Raw genomic sequence first — 15,703 nt, forward strand, 5'->3', positions numbered from 1 at the left:
TGTTTTTTTAAACAATTTATAACACGTGCAGTGTTTTCAAGTTAAAACAGGCAATATTAAATTAGAAAATAAACTAGCAGTTGTTATAGGGCAGGGAGACATCAAAATCCATTCTCTTGGCAGATCAACCTCTGGGGCTTTGCTAAACAGCCTGTGTAAAAGAAAAAAAACAAAACAAGGTATATCCTTCAACATCTTTGTGTTCTCAATTAACTGGTAGTACTTTGGGTTGTTCGCCTGTTTTACACTCGTTCTGGGTTGACCATTCTCTACGTTGGCAGGTGGAAGCATAAGGTAGCTCAAATGTGACAGAGTGTCTCAAAAATGCAGAGGGAGCTGCGTTACTCCTTTTTTGGTCACTAAAAAGATCGACATGAGGAAAGACGTATGAGCAGAACAGCCAGAGCGGTATGTGAAGGGGAGAGAGCTGATAGTCCAACATGATATGCAAACATAAACAAGCCAGCAGTCACATCTGCCTCATCTGGTTTCTTATCACTGAATCTTTCACTATTATGAAAGCCGGTCTACTGACATACATTCACTCATGGCTGTAAGTCTTATGTGCGAGCAAGATACACCAAAAGAACAAATTGTAGAATTAAATTTTTTTACAAAACAGACAGACGCGCACACACACACACACACACACACACACACACCTGGTTTCATTCAGGATGCCTGGAATTCTTTGCCTGCTTGGCTCACATTACTTCCTGAGCCCGCATGCTGACTGCTGCACGACAGCAGATAAAATATGCCACTCAGCACAATACCTCATCTGCTCAACATGTAACTGGAAAAACGCAGTTTGATGAGTGATAGAAGTGAAGCTGAATTTACAGGAGAGCTCTGAGAGTGGATGGGTCTCAAGTGGGAGACTCCTGAGAACCCAGGTACTCTAATTTACAGCGTCTCCCCTTTCGTAGACCCTTGACTGCAGTACAGTCAAGGGTCAGTAGTACAGTAGAAGTGAGCTAAAGATGCAATGATACTGTAAAATCTCTCACTCATTCTGAGAAACTGAGTCAGAGAAACAGACCAGAGACACACAGTGCAACGTGAGGAGCCAAAGAACCTTGATCTTATAAAAGTTATTAAATTTGTATTGTTTCATAAACAGACCAAAACCACAGGAGGGGGACGACGACTGAACAATACTAAAGTTTAAGAAAAAAGAAAGAAATCTTTATTGTTTTATTTTCTTTTGAGAACCCACAAAACAGAATGAGATGATTTCTGTTGCAAAGTAAAAACTATAAACCTTGGGATCAGTTTGCTCTACACACCATAATTCCTAAACGTCACCTTTCCTTTACATTTCCGAACGCACCCCTTCCAATTCCCCCATCCTATTCTCTTATCTCCCAGGTTTGACAGAGTGATGTCTTCAGCCAAAATCACCTTGTGTACTCCGGTTCCCCAGGAGATGAAGTGCCAGCGATATAGACGATTCAATCAAGAGAAGTGAAAGAGCAGATCACAGACAATACGCCGCGGCCCCATTACCCCCAGTCCTCAGTTACCAGTAGCGACGCTTAGCTCAGGCCCCCACCTAATGGGCCATAATATCATTTTGCGCCATGTACCAGCTCTTTATACTAGCTCTAAACATAACTCTGTCGCCAGGGCACAATAAAAACAGATATATTTCTTTATTACTCCTCGCGAAGCATATCACCAGATCTGAGCTCCCCTACAAAGGAAACTAATATCTACAGGAACCCGCTCTTTTCCTTGGCTCATTTAGAGCAGACGCACAGTTGTTATTACATTGAGCTGCACTCTGCCGGCCTCACCTCCCCACGCCATTCACTCAGACTGTAATGGATGTTTTATTATAAAGAAATGAATACAATATCTTCGCCATAAATAGCCTACTTAAAAAGCCATTTTCTCTGCCTTGCAATATGTTTGAATGTCCATCACGCCTCAAGCAATGAGGTGCCACATGTTTAATTCAGACACGACGCAATTTGCGTGTTACTGTATACATGGAAACAGCAGCTCCTCAGCCCTTTGCTCACCCTCACTGCTCTTTTTTTCCCACTCACGCAATAATCACACTCCACCCTTTCTTGCATACAGTCAATGTAAGTCTCCAGCAGGTTCATTAGTTTACAACACGGCAGGGAAAAGGAAATGTCACCTGGGCACCCCCCCCCCCCTTTTTTTTTAAGACATTCACTTTCTTCATCTCATGTAGTACATGCTGTGCTTGTAAGCCTCGAGTCAGATGAACAGAACTTCACTTTAGCAAGGGCAAGTTATTATCTGCTACCCTATACATCTCATCGTGTCTGACCAGCCCATACACTGTGAGGATATGACAAGAGATGAGTGAACATTGGGGCACGAACATGTGTGTTTGTGTGTGGCAAGACGAAGCAGGAGAGGGAGTTGGGGAATCCAATCTCTCACACAGAGGAGCAGAGACAGGCGGGCAGATACGTTCCAAGCCTGGTATAACCCCAGCGGTATCCATGAATGAAATGACAGGATTACAGGGGTATTAGAAAACCTGCTGAGATGGTTGATAATGCTGTTTATGGTTGGGCGTCACACCGCTCGAAGGGAAAAGTCAAACTGTTTGACTAATGAAAATATGGACAAGCTCTTCACACATAGTCACCAAACAGCAAACTTAAGGAGAGAGGTCTTCCTCTCCATTAGCACCCATGGTTTGGTGTTGACGAGCATTAATGCAGATACCTGAAAATTTGAGTCTGTGGTATTATTACAGACAGACCTCTTAAAATAGGGACAGAAAACATAGGCCCCACTATCCTTACAACGAGAATGGGATTACTGTTGTGTCAACAGTCCCCAAAGATAATAGTAATTACTGCCCTAGCTACAGCGCCATCAGACTGAGGCAACTTCGCTAGCTGACAGCTTGGTCCTAATTACCAAGAACCACCAATTACGGGCTCCATTTCATTATTTATATAGCACAGCACACCCAAATAAAAGAGACTTCAGTGACTCTGAGCAGTCACATCGCTGGCAGCTGCAGAGGAGCATCCAGAGGATCAGCTGAATCATTCTCTCAGAGTTTTTTTTTCTTCTTCTTTCTTTCTTTTTTTCTAGATAATATACTAGTCAGCGCGCAAACGCAGCATGATTAGTATTGAAAGCTGTGTAAAAATAGAAAATTAAGCCAACAGGGGGCTGCCTTTCCTTCCTTTTTGTCATCCACCGGAAGTAATTTAGCTGCGAAGGAAGTGCATAACCGCCTCTTCTTTTCCTCACTTGCTGCTGCTCGCTTATCTGAACAATTCGAAAAGATTATCCCTTGAGCAATTTAACTACTGAAACAGTTTGCCTGTTGCATCTACATTTATTCCACCGTGAGGTTTGTTTAGTAAAAAAAGAATGTGCTCACCTGATGTTACACAAAAGATGTCTCAAAAAAAGAAAAAAACCCAACATAAAAACAAAATTCTTTATCTGGTGAGTGTATTCAACCATCCACACACACACAGCAAATTTCACAGATGTTTCCCATCATCCTCTGCTGCCCAGTGATGGCTGAGAGGAGGGGAGCGGGGGCTCAGTGCTGGGGTGTGAAATTCTGCTATTCCTGCTCCAGTGAATTCAGCAGAAACTTGGCAGATCATTGTGGAGATTTGTATGTCTGTGGATTTGACATGAAACTGTTTGAGAGGCTCATCTGGAATCTGTCTCTCAACTTGCCTCCCCTTAAAATGGGCTTGGTTCACAATACCTATATAAAGCCAGACAACCACATTTTGTAATCCTCCAGAGGATACAGATGCAATGATTAGGTCATATACAATCATCTGAAAGATAACAGTCTGTTGCTTAAAAACCTGCCTTTGAGTAAAAGCTCACAATCCTTAAAATAGACAAAGAGCATCTGCAGCATCTATACAGATTTCTGCAACTATATACCTTTGTTATTAAAAAAGAAAAATACTCCCACTCTTGTTGAAATTCAGTATTTTTCACAAAACGAACACAAATAGAAGTTCATAGTCAGCAAGCTGTAAAGAATGTAAAGCTATCGTGTTCCAAGAGAGCAAGTAGTCGCAAAGAAACCGAACAAAAAAAACAAGTAAGTATGTACAAAAGGAATCGGCCGTGGCGATCCAAAGCGCTTAGCATTTAGATGACAGCTGCACAGGGCAGGCCTTGTTTGCAGGGGCTGGAGTGGTGCGGTATATGTGGCCCGGAGGCCGGATCTGGTCCAACTGTGCCCTGGCAAGAAAACGCTCAGCCCAGTCAGCCTCGACAGCTTGGATATTCACAGGAGGCAGTGGAAATGGAGGGCTGCAGTACCATGTTGGAGTTGGGGCGAACTTGCAGGAGGAGGGGCAGGAGTGATGAGTCAGGGAGAAGGTATTTTATATTATTTTTGTACCACAAGGACACGACATTCGCCATTTTCCGTAGAGAAAACCCAACTTAGGCTGGTGATGAGGGGGTATGTTGGCTTCTGGTGATGCCTGGAGCACGTTAGCAGGCTTTTTAAACCATTTTTGCACAGCCTTAAAAGACGTTAGTATACACCTGCAATGCTGTGACTTTTTTTTTGGTAATGAAAATTTTCTAAAGGCTCGACCTGCTCTGTGCTGACCGCATAGGCCTGAAGATTTTTACCCTGCTATGACCTAATCATAGCAGTTGGCTTCAGATTACATGAAACATTGTCATCTGACAAACCACTGTGACAATTTCAATAGATCACAGGCCTTAAAGTTAGGATCATCACTTTGATTTAGCATGACAAATGAATTATTCACTCTCATTTCTGGGGATTCATACTTAAACTCAGAGTCATTTTGAGTATCATAGAAAGGACTTTTGATGTCGGACAGCTTTCTCCTCACTTGATTAACCTGAACCAACTTCAAAAGTGCCACGGCTTGGGTATCGCCATCAGCAATATTCTAAACAAGCGTGGAGCCTTTTTAGAAAACAATATCTTCTATGAGCCTCCTCTTTGAAATACTGCAAGTTAAATGGTCTTGTTTACTTATTTTTGCTATTATACTTCAAAAATAGCACATTTTACACAGTAAACAAGGAGCAAGTCAAGCATGCAAAACTAAGAGTGCAAAACTACTTTAGTAACGTTCAAAGTATCAAAATTTAATCCAGAAGGGGGAAAAAAAAAGGGGGGGGGGGGGGCAGTGACACACAAGGGAGAAAGAAAAAAAAAAAAAACTAAGGGACCCACCCACAACATTGCAAAAGACAACAAAAAAAAAATAGAGAGATTTTTCAAGTGCATCCTAATTCATTCATCCCCCAAGTATGTCTTTGCTCCAGGGTTGTGACAAGGCAAAGCCTCATGGGAGAAATGACTGGCACCTCCTAATCCTTATGGATACCAAAAAGCATGTCATTACCATAACATTCACACCATCTTTTGGGATGTGAGACAAACTGAGTCAACAACAAAGGATCAAAACGAAAAACAGCAAAGAAAAATTAAAAAACAGAAAAGTGTGCCTGTTTAATGTGATCTATTTGGAGTCGCAACTGTAGCACTTTGATGAAAGCCACAGCTCCACCAAACTTCTAATCATTCAGCATAGGCCAAACAACCACCTGGTGTAGCCTATATTTCAAATGAGCCATATTTTGTTTATCTTTAACACCAGCGGGTAGGCTGGCAGGCATGCTGCAAGGGAAATTGGAGCACAAGAATTATGACCTAAGAAGAAGAAAAAAAACAGCTGATTAGGGAGAAGATGAGTGAGAAATGGAGTCATCTGTCACGTTAAGCACTCCACAGATGGACAAGTGTAACACCCTAAGAAACCTGCAAGTCCTGAGGCTTGGTGGCAGCTTTGGGATTTAAAGTAAATCCAGGAACGGTTTCAGAAGAAGTGATGAAATATGCCTCACGAGATCACATGTTCATATTGCTCACCCTTTCATTCACGTCATCAGACGAGTGGTAACAACGGTCCTTTTTCTGTGCTTAAATTAAATGTGAAAACATTTAGTTTTTCCAGCTGTCTACACAAAACTATTGTGAGTGTAGATAATTACTGGGGAGCTTCATTTAATGAAGCCTCGGAGCAGATCTAATCACTTGCGTTCTTTAATAAACAAGAATGGAAACCTACTGGTGTGCAAATAAAGATTTGACAGACTAGAACTTCTCCCAACTAGTAGGCTAAGACTTGACTTATAATTGGACCATTGTTTCCTGACACAAACCATTTACTCGTCAGCAATGTTCCGCTTCTATAAGCACGACAAGAAAGAAAAGATGTTTTCAATGGTGTACTGTGGCTAAGCACTGCCTGCATATCTCCCAGGTGAGATGGACAATTGCCTGCTGGGTAGCAGAGTCGTTGCCTTAGTGCCTTCTCTGTGTCCTGTACCTCCTGTCTGCTCAGACTTTACCATTGACCTCACTACCACTTCCTACCTCTGCTATTCTACCTCTGCTATTGACAGCCAAACAACCGGGAGTCAGGAAGGCCTTAACGAAGAGAAGTAGGAGGTTCAACTAATTAGAAATACGTCCATTCCATTACTTCATCCCCTCCTGTTCACTCAGAACACTGAGCTAAAGCTTGGCCAGAGCTGGGCCTGGAGGATTCTTTTTTCTTTTTTCTTTCTTCAGACTGCTAGCCAATGGGGGACCGTGGTAATTGCCTAAATCCCACTGTGGCAAATGAGGACAGAGTGTGAGGGTCACGCAAGCCAAGAAAATGCTGGGATAAAGTGTGGGAATGAAAGTCTAGTAATAATAATAATAATCTTTTTAAAAAATACAGAGGCATAGGACACAGAGACAGAAACTTCAATCTTTATCTAAACATTCCACAGTAGAAGTTCTAACATTGCAGACCTGGTGATCCATAAAATAGGTAAAGAAATCTTCTTTGCACAAAATTAGCACAAGATCGTAGGAGACTGGAAAGGAGTATTGTGCAGTGAGAAAATAAAATGACCTCGGGTGCTACTCACTAGGGAGAGGCCGACAGGGGTGCAACGACTGTCTTGGCTGTTGAAGCGAAACAGAGTAGGGTGCAGCAGTGACTGCACAGTCGGTGCTTGCTGGACACTTCAATCACAGGCTGCCGGAGCCCCGGGCAAACTTGGCCAATTAGCCGCACACCACCGCTGACCCCCAGCTTCATTAAGGGCCTGGGCTCTGGATAAAGGGAGAGAGGAGAGGAGGTGGAGAGGATTAGCAGGTGAGAGAGTAAACTGTCAGCAGGGGCCAGGTTTGAGGAGATACACACATGCATTTGCACAAACACGCACACCAAGAGGTGACGCTCAAGGTTACAGATAAACACAATCAGAGCACACCATACCACACGTGTACACATTGGCCGAATCACACTCCCGTGTCCCTGTGGGCTTACACCTGCAACAAAGGTGGTGATGGTGGGGTAGAGAGTCAGGGCTATAGAGGCCAGAGGGTGCAGCTCTCCCCCTCTTTCCCACACTACTGACTTGACAGCAACAGGTGTGGTGGCGAACAGACATGCAATTACCAAGTTGAGAATCTGCTCTTTGTGACAGAGACAACAACAAATAAGAGGTAGGATTGGAGTTCGAGGAGAGAAGGAGAGCGTAGTGTTAGAAGAAGAAAGAGGATACAGACAGACTACCCGGAGGTGAGAAAAAAGAAAGACAAAGAGAAAGAGAGATTTCCAGTTGTCTCTTTTCATTGGAAATCTCTCACCGGCAATGTGGGGGGGGAAAAGAAGATCAAAAACTAACACAGACAGTAACTATGACACACCTGTTGTTCTGCAGTGGAAATAAAAATTTACACACTTTGGTTGTCTGAAGAGGCATCGCATAAGTGTGCGCACAACACTGAGACAATTCAGAGAGGGTGGATGAGGCTTTCTGAGGTGCTTTGGGACAGGTTGTGCTCAATGAGCCCTGACAGAAAGACTGTTTGGTCATTTGTGTTTGCCTGCATTACAAATGTGTACATCCACATGGGACCTCTGTTTGCATCAGCCTTGCAATGAAAACCACAGCAGTGCTACAGATTGGGTGGGGGCGGGACAGCAGCTTCATACACGCTCCCCTTCATTTTCTCTGTTTTCCCTCTCAGATTACGGGCCTTCGATCAGTCTAAAGTAATGTTTGTGAGCTTTGCCGCTTGTGTAGCAATAACTGCTGTCGGAGAGCTTGCATGCTTGGGTGGAGAGAAGATACTGGCCCTTTATTTAAAACAAGCCAAGGATAAAAGATCAATGGCCCAATTCAAGCCATGAATTGGAGGGAAAAGTTCACAAAACATAGTGGGAGATTACGAGCAGGAGATATATGCGTAGATAGAGGGGGAAGCGGAGAGTGAAGGGGCATCTAGCTCATCTGGGTGCTAGTGGCTTATTGATTGTTTGAGACACAGAGCTCCCAGCCATTCATCACCAACCACTCTCAGGCCCTTAGATAACTCCTATGATAGTGCCCTGCTGCTGAGCAGCTGCAACTGGCCACATCCATTATCCTTCAAAGTAAGCCCCCTAGTCTGGGAACAGGCATGGAGGGGCTGCTGGGTGACAGGCTGAAGGGAGGGCTGAAATGGAAATGGAGGAGGCCTGTGGTTAGGAGCATGTGGTTGAGGCTACGGTATACAAAAGCAGACGCTAAGGTTGAAGGGCCAGGGCTTTATGAAAAATGGTGCTCTGACAGCCACAGCAAAGACGAGAAACTGTCTGTTTTCACCAAGAGAAGAGGAGAAAAAAATGTGACAGCACTATTGTTTCCACTTCTTGGCCAAACAGTATTAGCAAAGCTGTTTTATAGCAGATAGTACACAAACCAACGAAGCGACAGGCAGCTCTAAAAACTGCTGAGTTGCTGTGTGGTTGTGTGTGTGTTTGTGTGTGTTGTGCGTGCAGGCAGACAGACAGACAATTCCCAGATTGGGCAGGTGGGGATCAGCCATAATGAGCCATGCAGGGGGAGAAAAGTGGAACTGAGGGCAAAAAAAAAAAAAAGGAAAAAAAAGGAAGAAGGCCAAAGAGCAAGGGAGAAAGAGAGAGAGAGTGATGGAGACGGGCTCAGAGCCAGAGACAAGGCCCCAAAAGAGCAATTACAGGAGATCCAGAGAAGGTGTGGGCCCAGCCCGCAGGCATAGTTTCAAACGGCACAAAGCCCTGCCAGACATGTACTCACAAGGATTTACAAGCGTGCACACACACATTAATTTGCCTGCCTAAATTGAAGAAAAACTTGTTACAAGCTAACTAAACAGATGGACAAAATAGATGAGATGACGAATAAAACTCAAAATAGGAGGGAGGCAAGCGTGAGGTGGGAGGATTTTTAAACCGGGAGGGGCGGGGGTCATCTCAAGCCACACGTCACCGCGCCACATGTTTTCAATGCAACATTCTGCTCTGGTTGGTTGCAACCTGTTCCCTTAACAGCACGGCCTGAAAGCAAAGCTTAAAAACCCCAGGTCGGGTCACTGTGCGCAAAACTTTCCGGCTGATTGTGCTTTGTGCGGCGAGCGCGCTAAACAACACTGAAAAGTCTGGACAGCTTCACACCACGGTGCCTGTCACAGATACAAGTCCGAAATAGTTTCTGAAGGCAACCGTTTCTGCCTTCCCTCCTCCCCACCTCGCCCACCTCCACATCCACGGCTTAAAGGAGAACGACAAGTTGGAAAGAACAAGCGTGAATGATAGGAGAAAAAGAAGGAGAGAGAGATGTGCAAACAGATAAGGGGGAGGGGAAATTAAATTAAGAGAAAAGTTCTCGCGCAACGGCATGCACCATTGATTTCCTATTCTCTTGGAAACATTTAATGAGCTTAAATAGGAGCCTCATCTGACACTGCCACAGTGACTCGGAGGAGCCTCCCAGTGAGAGGAAATCGTTCAGCGGCTGTGACGGCTACCAGAGGGGGTGAAAGACGGAGACGAGACAAGGGAAGGAGGGGGGGGGGGGTTTAATGCCAAAACAAGAGACATGAGCAAGACAGATGTTGGATCATACTCAGTAAATGGTCCAGCGATAGCATTGCTTGCCTAGTTCTCAATGAGGTGGGAAAAATGAAAAGAGATTACTGGAAGACAGCCAGATGTTAGAAGATGTCAAAGGTGCTCTACATTCAACCAGCCTGCCTAGTTATTAGGTGCTTACTCACATCAGACCCTCATAAGAACCTAACAAAAACATACTGACTGACAGCTTATGCACTACCTCATTACTTCCTTTACAACCTCCCAACAAGGTATTGATCAGATGCAGCTGTGTGGTAGCCACAGAGTTGCGTCTTCTTTGTCCTAGCCTCGATCCTCCCTGTATTGGCAGATCTTTAGTCACTTCACAGGGCTCAGTCCAGAGGTGATTCACTGCTCATGCCCCAATGTGAAGCATCAGTAGCTGTGTTATGATGCTGTCTGCTGGTGCTGCATCCAGCCACGTTTTAGCGTGAAATCATTATAATATGCACTATAACTCATGGTATAGTGCTGTGGTACATATGAGTGCGTATAAATCAAACTGTGTAAATCCAAACTTTGTTTTTATGTAAATATTAAGTATACTCTATAACTGCCTCAAGTCTTTGTGGCATGGGTTCAACAAGGTCCTGGAAACATTCCTTTCAGATTTCCATTTTTACACAACAGCATCGTGGAGCTGCTGTGGATGTGTCAGCCGTACATTCATCCTCGGCTCCAGCACATCCCAAAAGTGCTGTACTGGATTGAGATTTGATGAATGATGAGGACATTGGACTACAAGAACTCAATGTCATGTTCAAAAACAGAAAGTTGATATGATTTGAGCTTTGTACCATGGCATGTTATCCTGCTGGTACACTGTTGTCATAAAGGATTGAACATCATCAACAATTATACTCAATCATGCTGTGGCATTTAAGCAAACCTCAGTTGTTCCTAGGGGCCCTAAAGGTACACATACAAGGCAGGACGGATCTACGCTTTTATGTTGTTTATGTCAGTTTCTGAATCTCCCATCCGAGTGTCACATAGAAGTGCATACTCATCAGACCGGCTAACATTCTATTGCCCGGTTTTGATAAACCCGTACAAACTATAGTCTCAGTTTCCTGTTGTCACCCGATGTGCTCTTCTGCTGCTGTAGCCCTAACGCTTCAAGGTTCAACATGTTGAGCATACAGAGATACTCTTATGCATACTTTGGTTGTTACCTATCAGTTCAAAACAGTCTGCCCATTTTCCCTTGACCTCTGGCCTCAATGAAGCTTTTTTGCCATGAGAACTACTGCTCACTGGATATTTTCCCTTTTTGGACCATTTCATGTAAACCATCGAAATGGTTGTGTGGGAAAATCCCAGTATATCAGCAGTTTCTGATGTGCTCAGATCAGCCCATCTGGCACCAACAACCATGCCAACCCTATTCCGATGCTCAGTCTGAGCTTCAGCAGGTTGTCTTGACCATGTCTATATGCCAAGTTGCTGCCATATGATTTTTTAGATGTTTCCATTAACAAGCATTTGAACAAGTGTACTCAATAAAGTGGCTGGCAAAAGGATATTCATACTAAAGTACATCTGGCAGTGTACTGTGGTACATGACCTTCAGATAGGCACTTTGTACCTTTATCACCCAAGTATCTTGCAGGCTGCCAGGAATTACTTTGTAACTTTGGCAGTTAAAATTGCAAAATAATTCTCATCTTTCAGGAACTATTTGAATGTTCTCTCTACCCGAAAATGGTTGAGGAGTTATGGTAATGTGAAGCGCACATGGTAACATCTAGGCGGAGCTGATTTTTTGTTTTCTGAGTTCAGTCAGCAGTGCCTTGTGAAGCCTTTGTGCTACCGTGAAACGCAGAATGTCCCTTTAAAGCTCTTCTTCTCTTCTTTGCGAAACCATTTGGATTTTGTCTCTAGCAGAAACAGTAATGGAGTTACAGTGATTTAAAGAGCGCTTGTAAAATGGAACCGGCGCCGGGCTGATGGTCATTTAAAAAAAAGAAAAAGAAAAAGAAGAAGCGTTATCATGCGATGGGACACCAGAATTCATCCTGACCATTATGTTAATGGTCAGGATGAATTCTGGTGTCCCATTGCATGATAACGCTACGATGTTATCATAGGTTTCAAAATAAGGAGTTAAAAGGCTTATCACCAGAAAATGCATTAGAATACGTAAGGAATAAATTGATTAATAATCAAATATAATCTACAGACAATTTGTTCCAAGCCTAAATGGATTTTTTCTTGGTCTATAATTGAACCCAAGAGTTAATTTTTGTGTAAATGTCATGTAGGAAGGCTTTTCAGGAGTGTACTTCTGGTTGGTACAAAGCAGAGTTTAAGACAAATAATCTTTAATGTGCTTATAGTTACACAAACTTGTTCCTATTCAGTGTTTTTCTATTCACTGCAATAGCTCCGATTGATTAAGCATAAACAGCTTAGTGTTTTTACAGAAGCATCTGTTTTCTGGTACACAGTCCCTTACCAATCCACCTCAGCCAGATCAGTTCGTGACCCCATTTTTCTCCCCCAACTTTGACATAGCTACTGTTGGAGTAGCTGGTTTGTAACACCTCTGAGTATCTATCCAGACAGATGCACAGCACGCAGCAAAGCAGCCAGTGTGGGTGTTTTGCACAACTGGCAGCAGCGCTGAGGCCTTGTTTCACTGGGCTTTTATTTGTGACTTGAAACAGAAGTTGTCCTAAGAGACACCGTTTTTGTTTTGTTTTTTTTCAAATGAAACTTGGGCTGAAACAATCATATGATGCCCTGGTGATTAATTATGGCAAAAAAAGAAAAACAACACACATGACAGCGACACTGTTTCTTTCTGTGGAATTCCAGAAATACGCAGGCGTTAACTCCCACACATACATACCAAGTGCAGGAAACTGGAAGTGACTAACGGCAACACAAGGGCAACAACTAAAAGAAGGCGTGTCTATAGCCTTTGACTGCCTTCTTGCTTCAATTTTTCGCTCAACTTAGTACCAGCAAGACTGAACCTTTCACCACCAGAAACTGTCTGAACTCTCTGCAGGGATCCATAGGTCATCACGTATAGGACAGTGTAGATCACTCTCTAAATCATTTACACTGGTCTATATATAGCCTGCAGAGAAAAAGGTCATTATTGAAACAGAAAGCTATATTTCATAATTGCACTACCACGCTTCTATCCCCTCAGTGAAATTGGCTCTCCAGAATATTTTCTCTCTCACTCCTTTCCATCTCTCTTTATCTCCTCTCTTGTCTGTTAGAGAGGGCGATTTTGACAGGCTGACTGTCTCTCCTGATGCAATAACCACCCTCCATTTGTATCTAAGGAGGGTGCATTAACTAGACAGCGTAATCAGCCTGCACAGGAAAGGGAGCAAGCCTCACCAACTGACTGCTTTTTACCACTCTAAGCTATAACAGCTTGCCATTAGGCCACAATTAGCACCGCTCGCTTGGGGAAAAATAACCCCTCAAAAGACCTTCGGGCGGCAGGGCGGATGCGAGAAAAAGGACTTTCGTTCAAGTCCATTGTTGTGATAAACACTCAGGAGAGATAATCTTATTTGATCATGCTTGATGGTGAAGGCAGTGGGACTTTAAAAGATTTTTAAAAAGTGCCTTATAGTGCCGTGGGACAATGCCAGAGCTCAAACTGATACTACTGACGTGTTACAATGGAAGATTCAGACCGGAAAACGAAAAGGCTTATCGTCAGCCACTTCAGACAGTGCATAATTCCTCTGAAAAGTCAGCAGGTAAAAATGAAAGAAAAAGAAAAAAGAAACTTCTGACAGCACTGCCTTGAGATAAGTGCATTCACTTCCAAAACTGGGAGGCAAATGCCCGTGTGGCAAAGGTGCACTCCAGGTGAATGTGTTCAACCAGTGGAGGATACAGTCGCACAGGGCTGCAAAGGCTGCATTCAGTAGGTAAAAACACATTCTCTCCCTTGGGGTTTTTGGAACAATAAAGAGAAAATGTGTGTCCCTGTGGTCATTTGCGGCATGTTGGCAGTGGGCAGACAGAGATAAGAGTTTGGATCGGTGGAGGCTGACACGCTGTGATTATCCCCCGCTGCTAGAATTGACCGTCCATCAATCCAGACAACCAAGAGGACTGGGGCTAGCCGACTCAGTGGTTGCCCGAGACTCGATTTTTTTTATGATTCAATGACTCGCAGGGGGAAAAAAAAAGAAAAAAAAGTCAAATGTTTTTCAAATATGTTGTCATACTGAATCACTTTTTTTTATTGGGATTCAGATTCACAAATACTCATCAAGTGCCGCAGTCTCAGAGGTATAATTACTAGCACATATGCTCTCACACCAAGTCTTAACACGTACTTAGACTACCACCTGACTTTCTATGGCTTCCTCTCAAGTTCCTGTCTGCCTTCCTGTCTCTCTGACCGCCTCCTCCCATCGCCTCACGCTGCGTGTTCTGGACCTGAAACCAACTCCAAAACAACAGAGTGAGCCACGGGAGAGATGGAGGACGGAACCGAGCAACGAGAACGAGAGAGGCATGGAAAGAGGGTGTGTGTCAAGAACCACATTCTTTCTGCTGAGTGCCATCTGGAAGTGGAAAGGTAGATAAACAATGACGTGAGACGCATCCCATCTCCTTCCTAAAGCCCGAACAGACACATGCTCGCCACAATGCATGAGCGCCGCTGCCACCGATCCTGCGTCGCGTGCCAAGCATTGTCAGGGATTGGGTCTTATCAATCGTTGGCCAGATACTGAGCAGAAGCACAAGGCGAACAAAGGGAAAGGGAGAGAACAAAAAAAAATGGAGGGGAAATGCAAGCCACAATGAGAAACACAAATGAGAACATGGCCGGCAGCCATCCGTCCACGCGGTCTGGACCGACTCTATTTAATCTGGTCAAGTCTGCCCCAAAATCAAAGCAATCTCCCTCAGTGAGCCGACATAGCAAGGAATCAGACAGCCAATCCCGCCCAAAAAGGAAGTTGGTGCGGTGCTGAATGAGGCAATATCAGACTATGCAGAATTGTGGTAGGAATGCAAACTATTACAGCTATAAAAGTCTTTGCTTTACTTAAAAAAAACAAAACAAAACAAAATCCCTCCATTTGCATTCACTCAACTTGCAAGTAGAGCTCCGGGGCAACGTTAGCTGCTGCTCCCTCTGCTTTTGAATTCGTCACCATATTTTTTTGCAGGCACCTTCTGGCATGCAATATATTACAGTAATAGTAGAAATCTTTATTATCCCTTATGGGGAACTTGCCCTTGTAGTAAGTCAGAGATAATAACAAAAACAATATACATACATTTCCAACACATAGAAGATGCAAACTGATGAAGAGCAACAGCTGGAGCAACAGCTGCAGGGATGCCCCCTGTGGGCGCTATGCCTCTTGGGACCACCCTGTCCTGTAAGAGTGCTTATCTTGACCCAAGTAAGACATACTAAGGCCACTGTGGGAATGACATTAAAAAAAGTGCTGGGATGAAGAGACCTTGACAGCTATCCCTCAGGAGGGAGGAGAAGCTGCACCTGCATGTGCCTCGGCTCTGCTCCGTTAAGTTTCTGTCTCTCCAGACTCTACTGTGTGCGTGTGAGTAGGAAAACAGTGTCCTCTGCCCGGTTTTGTTGGCACTATCGCTGGGGAAAGTAGATGGAAAGTGAAGAACTGGGAGGAGGGCTGACAAATAAGTCACACCAGGTAACATTCACAAAATTGAAGGGCTGGAGAGGGGTGTAAAGAAAAATGCAGTAAGGGAAGAAA

General features: G+C 43.9%; 1 protein-coding gene across 1 annotated transcript in view; it reads right to left on the reverse strand.

Annotated features, from left to right (window-relative positions):
* plxnb2b (plexin b2b) overlaps nt 1–15,703 on the reverse strand; it is a 144,318-nt gene that overhangs the window by 108,015 nt on the left and 20,600 nt on the right. The window contains exon 2 of the mRNA XM_086299213.1: nt 6,955–7,141. The gene's annotated coding sequence lies outside the window, so the exon portion shown is untranslated. The remainder of the gene's footprint in view (nt 1–6,954; nt 7,142–15,703) is intronic.

Source organism: Aulonocara sp. 'chitande type north' Nkhata Bay, linkage group LG7 (assembly GCF_057382095.1).
Source record: "Aulonocara sp. 'chitande type north' Nkhata Bay isolate Kocher_YH1m ecotype deep benthic linkage group LG7, A_spYH_male_GT1.1, whole genome shotgun sequence".
Classification (NCBI taxonomy): Eukaryota; Metazoa; Chordata; class Actinopteri; order Cichliformes; family Cichlidae; genus Aulonocara; species Aulonocara sp. 'chitande type north' Nkhata Bay.